Consider the following 7,208-nt stretch of genomic DNA (forward strand, 5'->3'; position numbering starts at 1 on the left):
ACACCACTCCCCAAAAGGCTTCTGTCAAATGCTGTAACAGTTCAGCACTTTGCTCCACCTAATGGCCTATGCATGACCAGGATGGCTCTATTTTATTTAAGAAAGCAATGTTTCAACATTTTGGTTTCAGACATTGACAGCTTCATCCTTTGACAGTTACCTTCTTTTCTCCCTCCATCTGTGCTGCCACACATCCTCTCACGACCACAATGCTTACAGCCTGGAGAAAAGTGTTGGTTCTGGACCTCTGTTTCTGGCAGAATGATAATCTAAGAATCCAGATTAACCCTCCCATTGAAAATATCTAAAATAACTTGTTGAAAATATACCAAAAAAATAAACTTAAGTGTCCTCGATTTTGAAAGAAAAAAAAAAAAAGATAAAGACTATAAAGGCCAGTGAAACCAGGTACTTTTCTGAAGGCAGTAACTAAAGTTGGCTTTTGTCTTGAGAACATTTGCGGAATCACGTGAACTCAACCTTTGGTTTCCATGACTTTGGCCAATGTGGGAGTGGGCAGGGGAGAGAAGACAGTATTGTCTAGGGTCTGAAGAAGTGTGAGTCTAACAGGGGACTCCTACATAAATCTCGGTCCTGAAAGTTTTATCTAAGCTGTGTAAAGATGAAACAGATACAATGTTCCTTCTCCTTTACCTTCGATTTCTCAAGGAAAATTGCTTGGTCTTGAACCTTGGTACTTAGTATATAGGAAAAAACTCCATTGAGAATTTACAGCCTCAAACTGGCTCTCACATAGTCTCTTAGCTTGAAGTCACAGTGTATGAATGGTCCCAGAAAAATCAAGATGAAGATTTAGCTTAAAGTTGTCCCAAATTCATAGTGACAAAGACATCTGACAGAAGCAAATGAAAGGATAGACTTTTAGGACAGGACTCAACTAATTTACTCAGATAAGTTTCCAAGGAAAATGCAAAGATCAGAGCCCCAAATCATAAAACATGCAAGGAAATAAGGTACCTTGAATTTAGGCCAGCAGAAACCACAGACCAGAGATTCAGACTTTCAAAGACTGAAAATATTAGAATTACTAGTAATTCGAATGATCTGCTAGCACCAGCCAGGAGTACTGCATGACAGCCTGATTTAGAGGTGGCCCTGAAATTAGACAGCGAGTAAGGGAAATCTTTTCAGTAGAAAGAGGGCTAGTCTAAGGTATGGATCTGTAGTAATTCATGGACAGTGACAGAGGGTTGACTGGTGGGTTGGTCAGGGTCTCAGAAAGAGCAAGATTAGTAGATTTGTAACACTGAGGTATTTGGTGAAGTTGTGTGGCTGGACCTCTCTGAAAGGGGATGGGGTGTGAATATATTTTTGCGCCATCACAGGCAGATAGATAAAACTCTCAGTAATAAGGGGGACAAAACGATCCATCTTTTCACCCACAATTAAGGGGCCATCTCTACCCTTGGATGTCTATATGTGGTCAAGGCTTGGTCAAGGAGACGGACCTATGCAGCCAAACTTTCAACAGCTTCTCTTCCGATCTGAAGCAACTGGGGTAAAAACGAGTCCTCCCAGCTCCCACCTGGGCCGGCCAGTTCCCTACAGTGAGCGAGAACATGGGGCATTAGGGCCAAAGACAGCTGTTAAGATGGTTGCTTTCACCTGAGGTGTCTGCGGCTATAAAAGGAAGCCTTCATAAGGATCCTAGAAGCTCCTTTCCCAAACACAAAGACTTGGAATTTTGATTGTGGTCATTTATACTGCCATCGAGAGGCAGGACTAACACACTGGCTGCCTTTGGGATTCCAAAAGACTTGCTGAGAAGACAGAGGGACAAATGGAAAGACCAGTGTTGGACTACTTTAAGTAGTTAAGGCTGGGCATAGGTAACCTGCAACCGGGGCACTGAAAATGGATGTAAACTTGTGGAAATAATTTGAAATTTCAAGAAAAGCACTGAGGAGTTTATCATTGGAAAATTTTGGACTTCTTTACACAGCTGTTTTTGTGTTGGGTCATGGTGGTATGTTCAGTGCATTAATCTATATGACTTAATCTATCCCTTTGAGGATGGGGTGAGTGACAACCAAGAGGAAGTCATGAACTTGGGTGAACTTCTGGAAGAGAGAGATGAGTTTTCACTGCCGGGTCAGACTTTTCATCTCCTTTATTCCTGAGCTTTATTCTCAGTTGGTTGTAGAGGGCCCTTCTGTTGCAATTTGATCTATAATACCCGATACCAAATCAGGTGAGGGTTTGTAAGAAGTGACAGTTTCCTCGTTTGAGGGCATTTGCTCTTCGACTGGAACACAGCAGGATTGATGATTTTTACATACTGCTTTTATGACTTCGTCAGCATTGCATTTTTTCCTGCAGCGCCCTGAGTTATGCCAGCATTTTTTTCCACCACGATAGGCTGAAATACAAAAGGAAATACCACTGATTTTAGGATACCGGTGCTCTCAATTCTACAAGCATGGCTGTGCACTTGACATCCCATGACAACATCACGGGTCATAATTAGAATATGGCCGCGAGGTTCCCGACTCAGGCGTGGTAAATACTGTGTTTCTGAAAGTATCTGTTCCCAAACTCATATCTGTCCATTTTTAAAAACTTTTCTGAAAGTGAGATGCATTCTTACCATAAACGAAAAGACACTTGCTAGTCAGAAGGAATTGGAACTAGTTATAAAGAAGCCACTGGGCCTGTGTGAAGCTACCCACATAAAGAAAGTTCCTCTTGTCACTGGGATTGAGTTATTTGCATTGCTCACATCCTACGTGGCTAAATTTCTTTGAATACTTTCAAAATATACATTTGAATAAGTATATAAAATATATCCTTGTACTTTAAAAAATAATAAAATGAACACCCATGCATTCTGATTAAGAAATAGAACATTATTAGAGCCTTACCATGGTCTAGGTGTTCCTAAGAAAGATGCAGGTATTAGGGCTTCTTAAACTTCGTAATTTGCATATGAATCACATAGAAGCCTGGTTAAAATGCAGATTCTGTTTCAATTGGTGGGAAAGGGTCTGAGTTTCTGCTTTTCTAACAATCCTCTAGGTACCAGTACTGCTAGTGCACGGACAACATTTTATGCAACAAGGTTTTAGTCTGTAAAAAAAACCTTAATACATTCCATTTGTTTAATAGCCTACATTCTATATTTTCCAACCAAATGCAATAAAATTAGAATGAAAAATCCCATGTATCTGAAAATTAAACAATATGATAAAAAAATAAGACAAATTAGAAGCGTAGAAATAATGAAATTAGAAATAATGAAATCAGAAAACGTCTGGATAGACTGATTAAGAAAAAAAAAGGAAAATAGAAATGACACCATTCATGAAATGGTGAAATAAAACCACATACAACATGTAAAAAATAACAGAAAAGAACTGTCAACAATTCTACACTAATAAAATTAATTAAAGTCTAGATGAAATAGGTAAATGCCTAAAAATATTTGAATGATAGCCTAGGAAGAAAACACAAACCTACATCAATTAATCAGTGTTTGAAAATTGAAATGTGAAAAAAACTCTTCTTCCTCAAGGCCTCAGCCCTAGATGATTTTTAACATTTTTTTATTGAGTTATAGTCATTTTACAGTGTTGTGTCAAATTCCAGTGTAGAGCACAAATTTTCAGTTATACATGAACATACATATATTCATTGTCACATTTTGTTTTTTTCTGTGAGCTACCACAAGATCCTGTATGTATTTCCCTGTGCTATACAGTATAATCTTGTTTATCTGTTCTACATTTTGAAATTCCAGTCTGTCCCTTCCCACCCCCCACCCCCTTGGCAACCACAAGTTTGTATTCTATGCCTATGAGTCTGTTCTAGATGATTTTAAAAACTGCAGTGATACGTATAACATAACATTTAGCATCTTCACCATTTCTAAGTGTATGGTTCAGTATAATTCACTTTGTTGTGTTGCCATCACCCACAGAACTCTTTTTTAATCTTGCAACAGAAACTTTGTACCCATTAAAAAAATACCTCACCCCCACCACCTTGGCAACCATCATTCTGTTTTCTGTCCTGATAAATCTGACTACTCTAAGTGCCTCATGTGAGTGGAATCATGCACTATTTGCCATTTTGTGACTGGCTCCTCCACTTAGCATTATGTCGTCAATGTTCATCCACATGCAGCATGTGTCAGAATTTCCTTCCTTTTTAAAGCTGAATAATATTCCACTGCATGTGTAGACCACAGTTTCTTTATCTCTTCATCAATCAACAGATATTTGGATTTCTTCCAGCTTTGAGCTATTGTGAATGATGCTCTTATCCTAGCTGATTTTAAAAATAAGTTCTACTAATTTCACAGAAGATCCAAATACTAATCTTACATAAAAAGTTCCAGAAAATAGCAGAGTGAGGGAAAGAAAAGCTGCCTGCATCATTTTATTTATTTATTTATTATTTAATTCTTACTTTCTATTGAAGTGTAGTCAATTTACCATGTTAGTTTCACATGTAAAGCAAAGCAATTCAGTTATACCCATACATACATATGTATATATTTCAGATTCATTTCCATAACAACTCATTACAAGAAATTGAATATAGTTCCCTGTGCTGTGCAGTAGGTCCTTGTTGTTTATCTATTTTATATAAGGTGATATGTATATACTAACCCCAAACTCCTTTTGTGAGACAACTGTAACTTTGATTCTAAAACTAGAAAACAATAGGTTCATTTTCTTTATAAATGTAGATTTTAAAAACCCTGAAGTATCAGCCAATTGAATTCAACAGTGTATTAAAATATATTATGATCAAGTAGGGTTTAACTCCAAATGCAAAATATTATCCAACATTAAAAGATCCTTCAATGAAATTTACTACCTTTATGGAATTAAGGAGATAAATAATAGAATTATATTGTTTTATGCAGAAAAATGACTTGATAAAGTTCAATGCTTGCTTATGATGAAAACCTGAGGCAAAGCAAGAATAGTAGGAATTTCCTTAATTTGGTGAAGGTTATGTAGTAAATTCTAGAACTAACATTATCTAATGGAGAAACGAATTCCCACTAAGGTCAGGAAAACAAAAAGATATTCTCTATTATTACTATTATTTGAAATAATAGTCGCATACCTGGCCAATGCTTAAAGGGGAAAAAAAAAAAAAACCAAAACACCAAACCAGAGTATGAGGATTGGAATGAAAGAGAGAAAATTGTCATTCATTCTAGCAGTCATGATTATAATATAAAAAAGGGACCAACAAAATATAGTTAATAGGGGTTTAGAAGTTGTGTCACATCAACCTACAAGACTCATTAGCACTTCTCTACATCAGCCACAACTAACTAGAAAATAAATTAACATACACAGCAGAGCTCTGAAATACCTTGTTTTAAACTGAGAATATCTAAGACCTCTATGGTCTTAAAACTATAGCAGAAGACATGATCTTAAATGAGATGACTTAATTATATAGATTCACTTCCCTATAAATTAATCCACAAATTTAACGGAATTCAAATCAAAATCCTAGTGGGATTTTGAGGAAACTTCATTTTACATTAAAATTTATAATGAAGTATAAAAGCCATCAATTGCTAAGATTATGTTTTTAAAAAGCAAGACAAAATCTTGCCTTTCTAGACACTGACAGCCTATCAAGCCATGGTAACACAAAAAATATAGTAGATTGTCACCAGAACAAATAGATCAATAGAACAGAATAGACAGCTTGAAATAGACCCATGCTTAAATGGGGAACCTGATACACAATAACAATTTCACCGTGAATTAATGGAGAGGCATAGATTATTTAGCATACAGTGTTGGGCAAACTGGTGAACTCCATGAGAAAAACAAAAGTGGATATACACATTCCATCTGGTGGCTTAAAGATCTAAATGTGAAAGGCAAAGTTAAAAAGTTATTAGAAGATAATGTCAGAGATTTCCTTTTAGACACAAGAATGGGAAGAATTTCTTTAACAAAATCACCAATCACAACCCACAAGGCAAAATACTGTTGAATTTGAATAGCCCGGAATTAAGTATTTCTGTTCAGTTGAAGGATATATCATGGGCAGAATTTATAGACAGGTAGATGACAGATTGGGGGACAATATTCAGGGACTAAAACTGATGAGATAATAATGTAAAATATAGATAAAGATCTCCTGCCTGTCAACGAGAAAGTATCACTTGCCCAGTAGAAACTGTGGGCAAAGGATATAAACAGGCAATTAACAGAAGTGGAAAAAGGCACAAGTTTATTCATTCAACAAATGTTGAAGGCACTGTTCAAGATACAGGGGCTACTCTCATTAGCGAAATGAGCTAAACTTTCTGCTCTTACGGGTATCTGTCTTCTCAGGAGACAGTAAATGAGACTGTAAGTAAGAGAAAAAATTGAGACCTTTTTTTACGTCAGATGTTGTTAGCATAGATGATAAGCATTCTGGAGAGCAGGAAGCAGGGAAGGGTGAGTAGGAAGTGTGTGATTAGAAGGGAAACAATAAAAGACCCCATTAAGAAGGAAGTGAGAAAGTGAGCTATGACACTAACTGGTGGGGGAAGTGTACCAGGCAGAGGAAGCAGCAAGCAAGGAGGCAGGAATTATCCCAAAGTTTCTGCAAAACCTTTAGGTTGCTATGGTGACTGCAGACAAAGTTGGGTGGAGAGAATTAGAGAAATATAATGGAAGTTGAGAGCTCCCAGGGTCTTGCAGGTCACTGAAAGCAAGCCGTTCCTATACTTTGATCCCAGTAAGAGAAATGCAAATAAAAACAGCCGTGTGATATTCCTTTATACCCATCAGACAGGTAAAAATAATGCTGAGCATTGGAGGGATTATGGTGACGTGGTGACCCTGGTGCACTGCTGGTGAGAGGTACGGAGATTTCCCTGCCCCTATAAATATCACTGATTTTTATTCTTCTTTCTTAAACATAGGGATGGTCCAAGATAAAATAGGAAGACATTATGCTTCCTTCATCATCTCAACTATTCCCCCTAAGGGAATGGTGCCAAATTTATCTCTTACCAGAACACTCAGACTTAAAACCCTAGAACATGTAATATTTCCTTTGCTCCCTACATGTTCCATTTCAATGATTTATGGATTGCTCTAACAAGATCTTTCATATCTGTGTCTTTCCTAGTCTCAACACCACCACCAGAACTCAAACAGACACACTGGTCCCATGTGGATCATGTGAAATTGTCCCTGATTGTGTCTGGAATTGCA

Source organism: Camelus dromedarius, chromosome 18, assembly GCF_036321535.1.
Source record: "Camelus dromedarius isolate mCamDro1 chromosome 18, mCamDro1.pat, whole genome shotgun sequence".
Classification (NCBI taxonomy): Eukaryota; Metazoa; Chordata; class Mammalia; order Artiodactyla; family Camelidae; genus Camelus; species Camelus dromedarius.